The 18,121-nt window shown below is 39.5% G+C and overlaps 1 non-coding gene across 1 annotated transcript; it reads left to right on the plus strand.

Annotated features, from left to right (window-relative positions):
* Positions 1-248: 248 nt before the first annotated feature.
* TRNAR-CCU lies at positions 249-329 on the plus strand. Its single transcript has one exon. It is a non-coding gene; the product is annotated as a tRNA-Arg (tRNA).
* The last annotated feature ends 17,792 nt before the right edge of the window (positions 330-18,121 follow it).

Genomic DNA, 18,121 nt, shown 5'->3' on the forward strand with positions numbered 1-18,121 from the left:
AAAATATATAGCAGTACAGGAGTCACCTAGAAGGCAGATTAAAATAACAAGACTGATGTCATTTTATTGGGTCGTTGTACTGTCGTAAGAAAAATTAAGAGAAACAGCCAGGAATTAGAATGGTAGTTCTGTACTCCCCATAATGGTAGCTATAAGTTACAAGTGCTTCTTTGGTCTAGTGGTAGGATTTTTGCCTTTGAGCACTAAGTATGTGAGTTTGAAACTATCAATCCTGAACTTTTTTTCAGGCCCCGGTGGCCTAATGGATAAGGCATTGGTCTCCTAAACCAAAGATTGTGGGTTCAAGTGTTCAAATCCCATCTGGGGTGATATAATCTTGTGTGAGAGGTTGGCATAATGGTTAAGGTGTTTACCTTCCAAACAAAAGATGCAGGGTTTGATTCTCATATGGGATAATTGGCTAGGCTTAAAGTGGTCCACAAGGACAATTAGCCTTGTACTAATCTATGAACCTACAAAGCATCCTTTACTCAGGAGTGGAAAGGTGCAGGACTCAGGAGTGGAAAGGTACAGGATAAGTACTCAATTAGCCTTTTCAGTTTATACAGCAAATGGCCCAACTTTAAGGCAAAATGCACATATATGAAACTACAAAGCATCCTTTACTCAGGAGTGGAAAGGTGCAGGATAAGTACTCAATTAGCCTTTTTAGTTTATACAGCAAATGGCCCAACTTTAAGGCAAAATGCACATAAAATGGATCACAGCTCTAGGTCTGGGAGGTGCAGGATAAGTACTCAATTAGCCTTTTCAGTTTATACAGCAAATGGCCCAACTTTAAGGCAAAATGCACATAAAATGGATCACAGCTCTAGGTCTGGGACCAGGAGTTTTTCATTTCACATAAGAGTATTTGTTGTTCTCAATGTCATCATCACAAGTGCTTCACTAAGAAGTGCTGAATGCTAAAAATATATCAGTGTAGGTAATGGTAAAACATAGGAATGTGAAGAATGAATGAAGGTACTGACTGATAAATGACTGATAAAAAGATAAAGGCTTCTCACTAATGTTTTCTTCCACAGAACCCCTAAACCTTAAAAGATGTATTAATTCATACTCTCATTCATATCATTAGGGTTATTAGCAAGTTCTTTGCACTTTTGATTTTTGTAGTATTTGTTACAACCACTATTCTTACTGGAATTGTTTAGATTTATATCTTCTGTGTATGCACAATGAAACTTATATGCGGCACATTGTATTGAACTAGGTTATTTGGTCAATGAAACATTTTTTGAGTAGATAAGAGACAGATAAAAATTTAACTAAATATCTAGCCAGAAAATTATTTTTTCTGCCATTTTTCTTCCAGACTTACCAGTTGTAAGGGTCTGAGTCCTTGCTTCACTGTAAATTAGGTATGATCGACTCCAAGGTTACTATTTCCGAAAATAAAATGATTGTGGTCTTTTTCTTTTTGCAAGCACACATCTTCAGTAGAATTAGAAAATCTACACTTTGAATTGTGTTTTGTCATACGATCTTGTGCCCAACTCTATCAACTATTCAAATGTACAAGTAATTCTCCTTTACTATCCCTAAGTATTTCCTCTACAAAAATGTTTTTTCCATATGTAATCCCATAGAAATCATTGATGTTTTAAGACTTTATATTGATTTTAGCCAGTTTCAACTCAATTTCAGGAAAATTATATCAAATTAATTCTATTTCTCATTGTGAACTTTTATACAAGCTTTATGTCTTCTGTGTTGCTACTCTTTAAATTATCTTAATGTTTCCTTCATTGTCATGGAACAGCAGCATCTAAAAATGCAAATGCAGCTTTAAACAAGGCATTTCTGTACGTCTTTCATTTTTTTAATGTACAATTTGCACTTATTCCTACGGGCTTTCTGTACCATCTTGAACCATACTATTGGAGTTTTGGAAAATCTCATATGCTTACTAAAGATATCCTAGCTCCACAAACACAAGATAAAAAAGATGATGCCAAAAAAATAATACTCATATCATAACCATACCAAGTTACATTGCAAGTTTTAAGAACATTAATAATGGCAAGACACAGAGACATGTGGGAGCCTGGCAAAGTGGTTATGGTATTCATCTTATTGGCCCAAGGTGCAGGGTTTGATTCTCACAGGGGATCATTGGCTGTGCTTGAAATGGCCCATAAGAGCAGTTACCCTGGTGCTAGTTTATGAACAACATTAATGCTTTCTTCAGTTTTTTTTTGAAGAGGAGTGAAGATTGGATATGTGGCATGTTAGATGGGAGTTTGTTCAAGATTTGAGATATAGAGCATTTATAAAGTAACCTGCTTATAGTTTTGTTGGACTTATAGGTGTTCAGTAGTGCTTGGTCAGTGCTACAGAGTGATCGTGCAGGTTTCTAGAGGGATAGGAGGGTGGACAGGGAGGGACAGTTTTCAGGTTTGTAGAAAAGAGAATGTGCAATTTGTAGCTGTGAAAGTTGGAGTAGTTGTAGGAACTCAAGCCATTGAAGTTTTTTTTAGTGCAAGGCAGTGATGAGATTTGTAGGGGAGATTACAGTCAAATCTGGCTATCTGGTTGTAGGTTTGTTCTAGTTTGGTTAGGAGATTTGCTTGGATGTGTGCGAATATAGGGGAAGTGTAGAGTAGGCAGGGGAGGAGATAGGCTTGGACAAGTGAGCTCCTAGTGGTGTTAGTTAAGCATTTTTTGTGTCTATATAGCAAACCTAGTTTTGATTGGTCTTTCTGATGGGCTGTAAGATGTGATGGTCAAATTTCAGTTGGGCGTCAATTGTGATTCCTAGAAGTTTTGTAGTGGGGTCTGCATAAATATTGGTGTTGTCTAGAGAAGAGAGACTGAAATAAGTTTTAAGATGGGATAATGATTTTGGGAGGAAAAGAAGGAGTTTGGTTTTCTTCAGGTTAAGGATTAGCTGGTTAGCCAGTGTTCAATTATATTAAAGGAAGCCTGTGTGAGAGAATGTATGTCAGTGGGCTTGTCAGAGAAGGTGATAATGGTAGAATCATCAGCCTATTGGATTAGTGAAGATGAGGTGGACTCAGAGTGAAGACTGTTGCTGCAAATATTAAAGAGAAGGGGGCCAGTGATGGATACTTGGGAGACACCAGTTTGGATAAGTAAGAAGGGGGAGTATGAAGTCTGCCATTTAACAGATTGCTGTCGGTTATTGAGATAGCTGGAGAATCAGAGAATAGTGGAGGTGGAGAGGTTTAGTTTGGATAGTTTAGAGAGAAGTTTATGGTAGGAGATGGTGTCAAAAGCTTTAGAGAGGTCGAAGAAGACACATGATATGAGATTATTGTTTTCTCTTGCTTCTGCTACAGTCTGGGTAAAAGATAGAAGGGCTATGGATGTGCTGTGGTGAGGTCTAAATCTGTGCTAAGAGGGAGTAAGAAGGTTTTCATGAAGTAAATAGGACATAAGTTGCCTATGAATGCATTTCTTGAGAATTTTTGAGAGAGGGGAGAGGATGGCTATTGGTCAATAATTAGTAGGTTCTCTGAGTTACCTCCCTTGTGAAGTGGAATAGCATCGAAGGAATTAGAGATCTCAGGGACTAAGGGTTCTTTGATAGAAGAATTGAGATGGGATGCGCTATAGAGTCGGTAGTATGTTTAAGAAATTGTGGGGGTAGGTTGTCAAAAGATGGTGAGCAAGGTTTCAGTTTTAGCAGAAGAGATTTGATATAGGTAGTGGAATCAGGTTTCAGGGAGAAGGCTGATTAGAGCTAGGTGGTTGAGGGGGTTAAAGGTAGTTTTTGTCTGTTGTCTGGGGAGTTAGTTTTCTGATAGAGTCTATAAAGTACTTATTTAAAAGACATCCTGAAAATGATGCAAGTCTAAAATAATAGATGAAGGAAGTTGAAGGCAGACTTTTATTTAATGTCATTGAATTGTCTTTTGGCATTTATGAGTAGGAATTATAGCAAATACACTTATCGTAATGTACCTGCTTATTTTCTCACTCATTTCCAGTAATGTCCTTGTGTTTAATGCTCTGATTCCATTCAGTGTGTCACGCCACTCACCTACTCCATCATTTTCCATACAGGGTCACTAATAGCTTCACTGCTATGTATGCACTAAGCATGCATTTGACTAATCTCACCTTCATCTTTGATGCTATAGGTTTGTAACTCACAAGCATGTTCCTCCAAAATAAGAGTTTATGTCCTAATTAGGATACAATCTTCTATTATTTACTGTGTATTTCCCACTCTTGTTACATCTTGCATCCATGTTATATGGCCCTCTACTACAGTATTCGAAGTAACAGCATTGCTCTTAAATATCTGCACCTCCAATGCTCCTTTTTTCCTCTAGTTCCATGTCACTAACTCCCTCTTGTCTAAGGCTTCACCATTTCTATATGCATCTTATATAATTCTGTGCTTGTACTACAGTTACAATTTTGTATTTCAGTTTATTGCAAATACTGTGCATTTTATTACTTTTGATGTTTTAATTGTTTCCACCTCAGCATATTGCAAAATATTTTCTTTTGTCCCCAAGTCAAACCTGAAAAGGGTATTCAGATAAATGTACCTACCTGGTTAATACATGAATAAATGAATGAATGAATAAATAAATAAATAAATAAATAAATAAATAAATACATAAATAAATAAATAAATAAATAAATAAATAAATAAATAAATAGTACCCCAGATTCAATAAACTCTATGCAAGAATAGCACTATTCTTGCACATTGTGGACTGTGTCCTTATAGCACAGCAGCGTACCTTGCATATTCATGAAGGTGTACTGCTGTTCTACCTATATGAACACGAACCATGAACAAGCACAGGGGGCATGTCCAAGTAGTGCACAGACATTGAACATACACCTTGCACTCAGAAAGTGCTGCACAGCACTTTCTAAATTGATCTGGCATAATATTAGAGATTTACTCTAATATTATGCCAGTATTTCAGTGTCCGTGGACACTGAAATGAAATGAATAATAATTTCAGTGTCTGGGGACACTGAAATAAACTCAGCAGCAAGAAAGCAATGCAGGGGGTGTGTGACAGGTTCTGTGACACATCCCATGCATTGCCAAAGTGCCATACTACACCTCTGAAACCTGCTAAACCAGGAAATGTGTGCAAATGCACAAATGATGGGGGATAAATCCTTCAAAAAGGATACAACACACATATTGCCCACTAAACTTAGAAAGTTGATAGAAAACAAGTCATGCATTAGCATGAATTACTGAAGGGCAGAAGTCTGAAAGCAAATGTATGCCAATATTCCCTGACAGCAGTGCGTGCGGACAAAGGTACAAATAATGGGCGAAAAAACAATAAAATAGGGACATGTCTGAAAAATTGCCCTCACACACAGAAAGTTGATAGAAAACAGGATATGTATTAGCAGGAGTCCCGGAAGGATAGAAGCCAGAAAGCCAAATGAATGCCATTTTTTCACGATTGCAGTCATCAATGAGTTGTCAGAACACCACAAGACTCACTTATATAACATAATAATATAATAACAATATTTACTTTTTTTTCTAGGCTAAGGAATGTTTAAGTGCAGCTAAGCAGGTTTGTGCATTATGGCTCTCTGCTTACTATGCCTTAAACATCCCATAGAAGATAAATGCAAATATAGAGATGAACTTTCCACACTGAGCTGGTGTAGTGGTTGGAGTCCTGGCTTTGCACGCAGGTGTTTATGTTTTGAGTACCAAGACAGGCAATTTATTTTTCTATGAGAAAGTAGTGGTAACATTATTTGTGTAAACTTTAATTATGTAGCAACTGTTTTTTGTCAACCAGCATAGTGTAGCAGGTCCAAAAGTGAGGTGTCAGTCTGGAAATGATGTTAAACCCCCTTATAAACACGTGCCCCATACAGTATAGTCACACAAGAATATAATGTAATGAAAGCACATAGGGGGATATCATGTAAGGTAAACATAAAATTATAATATGTCAGTAATGATGAATCAATCTCACAATCCTGATACTCTATAAAATGAAATCTGAATAATGCTAAGTAGTGCTCAGCTATGCTAAGATGGTGTAAGCACTGCTTAAATGTAACTGTAAATACTAAGCAATAAGTAGCCCAGCTAAGCGGATTTGTGCATTGGTAAGCAGTGCTCAATATATAACCGTTTAAGCACTGCCAACCTTAGCTAAGTGGGTTTGCATATTGCTTAGCTTAGGTCAGCATATTTAAAATGGTCCAATGACGGCAAAGGGTGGGAATTTGGCCCTATTTAAAACTTGAAGTAGGAATACAGTCATAACCAGTTATAGCTCATCTTTGCAGCCACTATGGCTAGCATAGGAGAGGGGATTGCACTTTTGGGAGCAGTGCTGGGGCATTAAGGAGTCCAGGGTCATGGTTGGACTCCTTGTGAAAGACCATGAGGAGAGATTGCTGCAGGGCCAGTACCAGGGCTCACAATACAAAGCAGAAGCCTGAGACCATCTTGCATGTGATCTCACCAGTGCTACTGGCATCCCTTGAACTGGTGAGTAGGTCTGGTACCATTTCCCTGACCTCAAGCATTGGAAGAGCGAGCTCTTTGGACCCAAAATGCATGGGCACAGAATGTTCTAGAAGTGTGTAAGTATCAGGATCAATTATTGTTTACCAAAGTTCAGCCTGGGCATGTGATCAATAAGTATGCATAAATGTTTGTCTCCTGTATAGCTGCAGATGAGAGGACTGTGAGCATAGACACCCATGCCAGCAGGTTTCTAAGGCTGCACCAGGAGGCTGGTGAGTACAAATCTAGCTTGCTGTATTGAGGGCAAATAAATAGAAAGGAGCAGAATGTCAACTGGCAGTAGGTTAAAATGTGTACTGTGTGTAATGAATAAATGAGAGCTTAGCAGGGTAATAGGAGGGTAGCCTAATGGTTAAGGTGTTTGCCTTACAAACACAAGGTGCAAGGTTTGAGTCTCACAAGGGATAATTGGCTAGGCTTAAAATGGCTCGCAAGGGCAGTTAGCTTAGTACTAATCTATAAACCTAATAGAGATGTACAGGATATCTATCAATAAAAGTGTCAGTATTCTTTAATAAAACTAAATCCCTCAGACTGTTGTGTTTACTTTGGTATGTGGTGGAATGAATCTAAATGTGTACAGGTTCTGCACAGCAACTATGACTCTGACAGCATGAATTAATTGAGGCTCATCTGACAAAGATTGTGGAGCTGTAATACAGGAGATCAATTATATGAAATGTTCCATGCACCAAGATCTGATCCCTGAATAGTAATGTGCAAAGTATTATACTATATCCCCTACAGCAGTGCTTTGTGTTAACCATTGCTTTCCAGATTGTAATATGTCAAAGTATTAATACACAGTACAAGAACTATCTGCCATACATGAATGTCAGAATTACAAGGTCAGATTGTCCAACCAAGAGAGTATTAGCCAGAAACAGTCAAATAAGAAACAGCAGTTCTTCAAAAGCTAACTGTGATGAAACATAGCCTTGTTGTAGCTTTCTGCACAAACAGGCACAGTTCAAATCCTGGGAGTAAGCTGTAATTTCACACAAGGATATGTGAATATGTGTAGAAAGAGTCAGGCAGTGTTAACAGAAATTTCCCCCACAGGTCTGCTAGGTAAGGAAATGTTTAGCTGTAAGAAGGCTGTACTAATACGCTGTGTACAACACTTCCACTGTCCAACCCCAAAGCTGCAAATAACAGCAAGATAAGTACATACACCAAGCAGTTTATGTCGATAAATGTCCCTCAAGTGTCATGCTATCATGGCTAGTGGTCACCTGGTCACCACTGCTATGTAACTTTGAATATGTCAATGTGTGTAAAAATAGTCAGGTAGTATTAACGGATATTTCCTCCACAGGTCTGACAGGTAAGGAAATGTATGTATTAGGTTTAAGAAGGCTTTAGTAATACACTGTGTACAAACATTCCACTACCCAACCCCAGGCCATAGGTAGATGTAAAGTGAGGTCATACCTGGAGAGTAATGAGTAGAGTAATGATCAGTACAGTTGTGAACAATTGAATCCTATACAGTTGATAATTGACATCTCTCTCTCCCCCACCTTCTCTGCAACAATAATTCATAAACATAATCAACGGGTATGGTTTTCTCCAAACCTACTGTTGGGACATGTGTCCTATTGTTCTACAAATATTGAATCGTTTGAATATTAATGTTTCCCATTCAAATACTATCATTGGTGGCCTCTTGCTATCAATGTAACTTGCATGCAGTTATAATGCCTACTGTAGTTCCATATATCCCCCAGAACCCATGAAAACCTCCATGGGTTTACTCAGACCATATCCGCCCCCCACTGGAACAGGTAAACCCTACAATAAAGAAAGTACCCTAGACTGGATACTCATCAACAACCTTACGCAATACTATACATCAGGCACTTTACCTGATGACCAAAGTGATCACTGTCTCACCTATATAATCAAGCTCAAGGTAAACTACTCCCGACGTCCCACCTATAGCTCTATGAGAAGCAACAAGAACTTTAATCTCAATAAGTTTAATAATGAACTCAAGGCATGTAATTGGTCAGTCCTAAAAATCTCGCCCTAGATGAAGCTGCCTCATACTTTAATGCCAAATTTCTTGCTGTTCTCAACTTTCATGCTCCCAACCATACCATCAGAACCACTCACCTCTCATGCTCCCAAACATACCATCAGAACCAAAGTTAACATTGCACCGTGGATCTCTAAAGACACCAAAGCAAAAATTACACTTAGAAACAAAGCATGGGCCACCTACCGAGCAACAAAACCCCCACTTGATCAGCTTGGATTTAGACAGCTAAGAAATGAAACTAAAAAAATCTATAAACTTAGATAAAAAGAACTACTACTGCCATTTACAACAAATACACCAAAATAAGCCTCGGAAGTTCTGGGCAGGACTAAACAAACTCCTTCACCCAGGCCAAACCACCACCCCACCCCCCTCAGCCTCCAAAACAAAAATCTTCTGAAGACATTGCTAACACCTTTAACACCTTTTTCACAGAGACTATCCAACCTCTGGCCAGCCAAACTCACTCCCAATGGTTCTAATCCAAGTTCAGCCCCTACCAATACCCAAGCATCTTTTAGCTTCCAACCTGTTCCTACTCAACTCATTATGACCCTACTTAAGAAACTAAGACCCACAACTCTGGCTGCAGATCTCCTCCCTGGAGACTAATTACAAAAGGCTGCAAATGCTATATCATACCCTGTCTCTATCTTGATTAACCAGACTATATCTGAAGCCGCCATCCCCATCATATGGAAAATCTCCCATGTCATACCTCTTCATAAGGGAGGCTGTACCACCAAACTGTTAAACTATAGGCCTATAGCAATTTTGGAACCACTAGCTAAAATTATGGAGAAGTGTGTACATATACAGCTAATGCACTATCTCACCTAAAACAAACTATTGTCCAACACTCAGCATGGCTTTAGGCCAAACCACAGCACTACATCAGCCCTCTTCTCTTTTTCTAACATTATAAATCACAACCAAAACAACAATAAACTATCCTCTGCACTCTTTCTATATCTTTCCAAGGCCTTTGACATGGTCGACCGTAAAATGCTTATGAATACCTTGAAGGCCTTTACTTTAAACAATCAAGTGCTCCAATGGTTTGAATCTTATGTACAGGGCAGGCAAAAGGCAGTCCTTTGGCAGGATAAGTTATCATTGTGCCTCCTCGTCATACTAGGAGGCACCCAGGGCTCCATATTAGGACCTCTTCTTTTCTCTATCTTTATCAATGAACTTCACACAGTCATCCCAGATCCTACCTGCATTCAATATGTTCCACAAACTCCCCAGTAAGCTTACTCACATTAACCCAAAACACCTTCAACACAGTAGAAAATTGGCTTTCAAACCAACGTCTGATCCTAAATCCCAACAAAACTAAGCTGCTTCTCTTCTCCCCTACACGCAGTATCCCACCACCACCCTTAAACATAACAGCAAATAATGGCACCATCATCTCCCTTTAAGCCCAAACCAAACTATTAAGTGTCATAGTTGATAACAACCTCAGGTGTGACAAACACATCAATCAAACTATAAAAACTATCAATAAAAAACTTGGCTCTCTTTATAGGAAAAAAATCATTCCTCACCCCACTTGCTAGAACTGCAATTGCCCAATCCCAGCTACTATCAACCCTTCTTTATGCCTCACCTCTTTTCTCCAATTTGAACAAAACAGATCTAACTATGATCCTGGTATAACTAGATTGCCAGATTTGCTACTGGCACACCCTACCTGACTCTCCACTGCTTCAACCTAAATCTGTTAGGATGGCTGGAACTGCCTTACCTACCTCAGTTCAGTCAACTCATAGTAGCCCATAAAGTTGTTTATTGGCCAGAAAATAAGCCTGCACTAAAAAATATAATCCGCCCTACAATAACAACCGCCCACTCCACTCATTACTCCTAGTTCAAATGGTCAAATCTGACCACTCTGCTGGAGACTCGCTATTTGCCAGCTCTGTTGGTAAAACATGAAACTCACTTCCAGCATACCTGAGTTTAGAACCATCGCTAACCTTATTCAAAAACAAACTCAAGAATTACATCAAAACACACTGGTTTTGTCCTTGCTCTAACCCTGACTAGTGTTCTTTCTGTTCCTCTATTTCTTTTGCCTCCATTTTTAGAAATATATATTTTTTCATACCAGGAAGGGTAAACTGAATAAACTGTCACTCATTGTGTCATTATCCTGAATGTTAATATGCACATATTGTATATATTTAATGCTTGTACTGCTCAAGTCTGTAACATGTATATAACTACCATTTACTAAACGTTCTTCATGTGTATGTATGTAACTACTATTTACTAAAAGTTTCTTTATGTGTATGTGTATTATGAACCTTGGAGCTTTTCTCCCTGGGCCTCCTCTGAAAATGGACATATATCCAGCCGGACTATCCCGGTTAACAAATGTAAAATAAATAAAAAAATAAATAAATGTATGCAGGTGTTCTGTTTGCTATGCAGCTGTTTTTAATCTGTTTTATGGGGTCAACTGTAACACCCATGCATGCTATTATAACAAATCTCAAAATGTGTTCTTCATAAATAACAAACATATTTTGTAAAACCTCAACACCATAGCACATCTGGGAAGGCAAATCCCTGCCAATCTGCCTGTCACACCTCATCTGGTTGTGGCACCAGGCCCCAGCACATCTGGGACCCAACTCAGGACCTCCTCGTCCACTGGTCCTGCACCACCTTCAGGTGGAACTGCCTCAGGGGATGGGGCCTGTCCACACCTGACAGCGGGCGCAGACAGGAAACCATCACACGTAGCCAGGTCCAGGGTTTGGAGTGTAGTCCCATCCAAAAGGAGTTTGGTGGACAGCTGCACCATATTGCGGGCTTCCTGGTAATTCTTGAGGGTCACCCTGCCCCTCTTGTCCAGCCCCCAGCACAGCCACCTTTGAGGCCATGAAGGTGCAGTGGTGACTGCCCATGGGTGGGGACCTCAGTCCCACTGTATCCATTTGGAGGCTGATGGGCATCTGATTCTCAACCACCCTCCCCGTCCAAAGTGTTTACCCCCACATGTGTCATATACCACCCCTGGCTGCTGTCTTGTCTGTCTTTCTACCATACTTACCTCTCTAAATATACCTACTATCCTTCCCCAACGTCCCACTCTCACCTTAAAAAAACAGGGTATTTGTTCCCAAAAAATAAATTATGCCCCATACATAGCTGTCCATTTTACACATGTCCACCAGACACATGTAATTTGGTCCAATTGGCTTGAAAACACATAACTGTTGTCCTCACCCCTCTCTCAGGGGTTTGAGTGCCCAAATTCACCTCCAAATTCTGTAGAAATTCACAGCTGTTGCTGTAGAAGTAATGGACAGCTATGGACCTTTCCTACACCCATCCTGCACATCCCTTGTGACCTTTCATACTGTACATCGCTAAGCGTGCCCCTTTTTCACCACATTCCTATCACCCCTTTTTCTTTTCTTTTAAAGAAATTAGGGTGGGATAAGCGGCACTAAGTGAAGCTAAATCTGATTAACCATAACTTGGTATCGCTTAGCGTCATGTAAACTCACAACTGCTTAAAAGTGCCTTAATCACTCTGTATCCATCAGACCTTGTTCTGTCCATCAACAACATAGTCAGCCTTGTCAACTTTTGAACCCAGGATGCTGTGTTCTATAATCACAGCAACATGACACTGCACCATCTGAATAGTGAGAATCTGTAATGCTTTAACAAACATATCATGCATTCTGGTCATTTAACATTAATGAAAAAAAAAAAAAACAGTCCCAAATCTCAAACCCATGACCCAGTACACTACAGCCAGAGCAATGTACCACTACACCATCTGCACTGTATGACAAATCTTGCTTTTTCAAACATATCATGCAATAGAGGCATACAACATTAGGGAGAAAGCTCTGTGGAATCATTCATGTGTTGTATATAGACATATAGACAAAAACACACACATATATACATACACATATATACACACACACACACACACACACACACACACACACACACACACACACAAACATGTCTGTTGAAACATACATATGAAAACGTAGATACATAATATAGATATTCATATACAAATATATAAAGGATGGAAAAATATATATACATATATATATATATATATATATATATATATATATATATATATATATGTATGTATATAACATGCAGTGCAGTCATACCTCAGAACCATCCCTCTCAACCTCTTAGTGCAAGAAACCAGTACAAAAGCAGTAAAATGGGGTGGAAAAATGGGCCACATATAGGGACATATTTCAAATATTGCCATTAGAAACAAAGACATTTGCTGCAGCAACAGGGTGCGTTTCAGCAGGCAATTACTGAAGGATATGAAGATGGAAACTAAAATGTTATGTCATTATTTACTGACATAAATCCTTGGATCATCACAGTGATTTACCAGACAAATACAAATAAATTGTGGAACACAACAAAAGTATGGGCCAAACAGTGGACATTCTGTGAAAATCCTGGCAGTGGAGAGGTATGCTCAGAACCCCTTAGTGCATTGAATCTGGTCCAAGTCTAACAAAGAGGGGGGACAAAGGCATGAAAATAGGGACATATCCAAAATATGTGAGTAGATAAGCTGAGAAAGTTGATGTAGTAACACTGTATGTCCTGACTGAAATATCACAAGTCCAGGACTCATTTGCTTCTCATTAGTTAGTGACCTCAATCCCTACATCATCCCACTGATGTGTCAGGAATATACAACAGTTATGGGGACCAGACCAAAATATTAGTCAGAAAACTGGACATCCTACGAATATGTGGACATAACACAACATTAGGGAAACTACACTGAGCTACCAAGTAACGTCCAAACTACAATCAGACTGACATAACACTACCCAAATCAAACTCTGGGGCTGCACGCATGCATTTGCAAATATAAGAGGCACTACAGGGATGCAACACTAGTGGAAAATAGACAATGATGTGAAAGTGCATATCTGCAACCAATTGCACCACAGTCATAACAAAATACCAGTAAGCAAACTGAACACTACAGGATAATGACTGTGTGAACAACAATATCCCATTTGCCACTCACACATTACCCCTACATATACTGCCTCAAGTCACAGTGTAGTGGGAATCATGAGGTGTTACAGGACATGTCACGGTCTGCCCGTACAAGCATATACAGGTGACAGGGAAGCAGAAACCAGAGCAGCCTGCACAGTCAGATAGAAAAGGCCCATGACACTCACATGAACCCCTCTCCCTGCACAGCCCAAATAACATGTACACACTATATTGCTACACAATCCTGACAGTCTAACAATGGCCAGACATGCACAGACTTCTCAAATGTACAATTTCCCACAGAATGTATAGGCATAGGAGTCATATCTATGGCCACTTCCTTGTTACATGTCTGGGGGTCTATGACATCACTGGGATGGTAGCAGGAATGAAGGAAATAAATAATGATACTACACACCTCTGAACGTCCTAGTGCATGACATCTGGACAAAACCTGACATCATTTGGGGACAGAGGCCCAAACACAGGGGTATATTAGACATATTGCTGTTATAAATTTAGACAGTTGCTGGTGTTACTGGGTTTGTTGTAACATATTTTTTTCTGAGGGATATGAAATCAGTAACACCAATGGATGTTAGCATTTGCTGACTGCATTCCCCAGAGTATCCTACTGATTATCCAAGGAGAACAACTGTCTGGGGAACAGACCAAACATATGAGCCGTGCATCTGGACAGTGTCTAGGCCTCTGGACAGTGTAGAGGTATGACCGCAGTCATGTAACAGAATGGAAATCTTCTGACAGCTGCCAAACATGTCACCCAGCACCTTATGAAGCACAGTAAGATCAACACGACACTTCCTCACATCAGCTCTGGGCAATTACTCATGTATATTGCAATATAGCATGCACTACAGGGATGGAACTATAGTGAAAAACAGATAGTGGTGTAAAAATATTCACCCAAAAACATTTGCACCACAGTCACAGCAACATACCAATGCCCAAAATGAGATCTAGTGTAGAACGATTGTCTGAACAAACATATCCTGATTGTCAATCACACACTACACTGACATATACTGGACAAAATAACAGTGTACTGGGAATCTTGAGGTGTTACAGGACATTTCACAGTCTGTCACTACAAGCATACAAACCTGATAGACCACCAGCAGCTGTAGCAGCATGGACAGTCAGATAGGTAAAGGATGTATGGCACTCACATCTGGTACTCTCCCTACCCAGCCCAACAAACAGCTACACACAACACTGCTACACAATCTTGGTAGCCTGTTCACAATGGCCAGACATAAATAACTGTTATATGTATAGATTTCCACAGAATTTCCAGGGTGTGGAACTATAATCCTGGCCATACCACGGCCAGGAATCTGCTAGGTCACTGGGATGATAACTGGAGTGCAGTTGGTAATTAATGATATACCGTATCTCTGCTCCTTATAGTGTGGGACATCTGGACAATGCATGACATACATGAGCACAGTAGGCTGGAAAGAGGGACATATATAGTGTTACAAACTGAAAGGGTAGCTGATGTTACACATGTTGCTGTAACATAACATCCCTCAAGAATATGATGTCTGGAACACCAAGGGATGTCAACAGTTAGTGACTACAATCCTCACATTATCCTACTGACCTCACAAAACAGAGGAACAGACCAAATATAACAGGCAAACCTCTGGCCAGTCTGTGGACAACATGCCAGTTGAGAGGTATGTCAGAGGCATATCACTGTCAGATGTCAAGTCACTCAGTAAATGCATGTCCAGATGAACCCTGTCAATCTACCAACCCTCCATGTGTATAACAGCACTAATGACATATAATCTGTACCCATTCCAGAGCTTTGTCTTCCGTGTTGTTGGGCTGTCTCCCCATGTCCTGTCCTGTGAGGTATTCCCACCTACTGTCTGTGAAACTGTAGCTGTCACACCTCCGTAATGTCCCCCGTACAGGCAAGGAAAAGGGCCAAGGCCCACATGAAGGACGTCCCATATGTTGGAACTAGTAACAGTGTCCAAGCCCACACCACAATACTATGTGGTCACATACATGGCTGTATGGCCTCAGCAATACCTGACAGGGCAACATCAAAGCTCTCAAGGTAGGATGAATGCCTGTGGTGGGCAGCAGCAATACACAACTACCATCATAGGTGGATAAAATTGCAGGATCGGCCAAGAAGGAACAGGACCCTCATTGGAAGCAATGTCACCTTATTCTGAACAAGCAAATAAGGTCACAGGTGATGTATCCTAAGGCTGTCTTTGAGTGCAAACTGGATACATCCACCAAGACCAATCACTAGGTCTTCCAGACATGGGTTTGCAATTCTAGAGGCAACACACATATCTGCTCTGTAATGGTGGTCAATAACACCACATACACATATGCCATAGATACAGGCACCCTCCTGTCCCCCCATAGTTACACATGTGCATGCACAACACCTGCCTGCCTCTCCTCATGATCAGGAAGCAGGTCTGTAATGCCCTCTAAAAGGCAACAAATAGAGGTCTCCATAGGCCTGATACCATTCCTGGCTGCATCATACATGAACACATGCATAGGCTCTCAGATGCATTCTGCAGTGTAGTTAACCCCAGCCTGAGCACCAGTGTCATCCCATCTGCACAGAGGACAGACAGAAAGTTTATAGAAAACAGGTTATGCATTAGCAAGAATGTTCTGAAGGATACAAGTCTGAAACTAAAATGTATGACATTATGTCATGACAGCAGTCCTCAATGACATGGCCAAAAACCTCAATACTCCATTTAATATAATAATATAATATTAGTATCAAAGAGAAGATAAATAAAATATACAGCATGAATCCTCAAACCAAGGTAGTGTAGTGGTCAGAGTCCCAGCTTTGCGTGCAGGCATTCATGGTTCAAGTACTACAGCAGGCAAACCAATTTTACATGGGATAGCAGTGTTAAAAGTACTATCTTCACATTAAAATATGTGGTAAGTTATTTTTTTTCACTGAGGGCAGTGTAGCTGGTGTAAAATGGAAGTCTGAGTGCATATACCATGTGAAACCATCCATGTATACACGTGTCCATACAATATAGTTAAACCCCTTGTTGCTCTAATGAAAGCACATAGAGTCATGTCATGTAATGGAAATCATTTACACTTATTAAATGAAGTCATTAGTGTGATATTTTATAAGAATAAACTGTTGTGAGCAATGGTTAGAAATACTCAGCTATTCTTAATAGGTTTAAGCATTGCTCAAATGTGAATGCTAAGCAGCAGGTAGCTCAACTAAGTGGATTTGCACACTGGTAAGCATCGTGAAGGGAAAACTACATGGTTTAAGTGCATAATAGTTTAACCATATGTAGGCATCACTTAGCATCATGCAAACCCGCTTACAACTGCTTAAAACTGTCTTAATCACTCTGTCTGCATCAGCCTCTGTTCTGCCCAGCAGCAAAATAAACAGCCCTTGTAGGTTTTGAACCCAAGACACTGTATACCATAGTCACAGCAATTTACAACTAAGCCATCTGAGCTGTAGGTGTTTCTGCTGTTTTTCAAACATATCAATAGGGAAAAAACATTGTGGAATCACTAATGATTGATATTTACAGATATATATATATATATATATATATATATATATATATATATATATAAACAAAACATATACATATATAGATAGATTGATAGATATGTATGGAGATACATATATATGCATAACAATATAGAGATATATTACCAATAAAGACTGAGGTGTGTGTGTGTGTGTGTGTGTGTGTGTGTGTGTGTGTGTGTGTGTGTGTGTGTGTGTGTGTGTGTATATATATATATATATATATATATATATATATATATATATATACGTATGAAACTTTATACAACATACATACATGTATGGAGATACAGATATATGCAAGGGAACATATGAAAAAGAACAAAACATATATATATATATATATATATATATATATATATATATATATATATATATATATTAATTTTTCCATAACATGCAGCACTGTCATACTTCAGAACACCTTAGTACAAGGGGTCTGGATCAAGCCAAACAAAATGGGGGGACAAGAGTATGGAAATAGGGACACATTGGAACTAATTGGGTAGATAAACTCTGGACATTGCTGCAGTAACACTGTCTGTCCTAACATATGTTAAATGCAACATCAAATGTCTGAGAAATCAATTGCCTGTCATTATGTAGTGAGTCTATTCCACACATCCCACCGAATTGTCAGAAATACACACCTGTCATGGGGACCAGACCAAATATATAAGTCAGACGACTTTACATCCTATGAGCACCTGGAGAGTTGAGAGCAATGAATGCAACTATGTAACATTAAGGAAACTACACTAAGCTGACAAGCACCAAGCACCATCCAAAATACAGTCTGGACAACACCACATTACCATAAAGCAGTTCTGGGAAATTACACGGTCATTAGCTAATACAGCATACACTACAGGGATTTAACTGTACTGAATAAAAGATACAGATGTGAAAGTGCATA

This window comes from Protopterus annectens, chromosome 5.part1 (assembly GCF_019279795.1).
Source record: "Protopterus annectens isolate FY-2018-M chromosome 5.part1, PAN1.0, whole genome shotgun sequence".
NCBI lineage: Eukaryota > Metazoa > Chordata > Ceratodontiformes > Protopteridae > Protopterus > Protopterus annectens.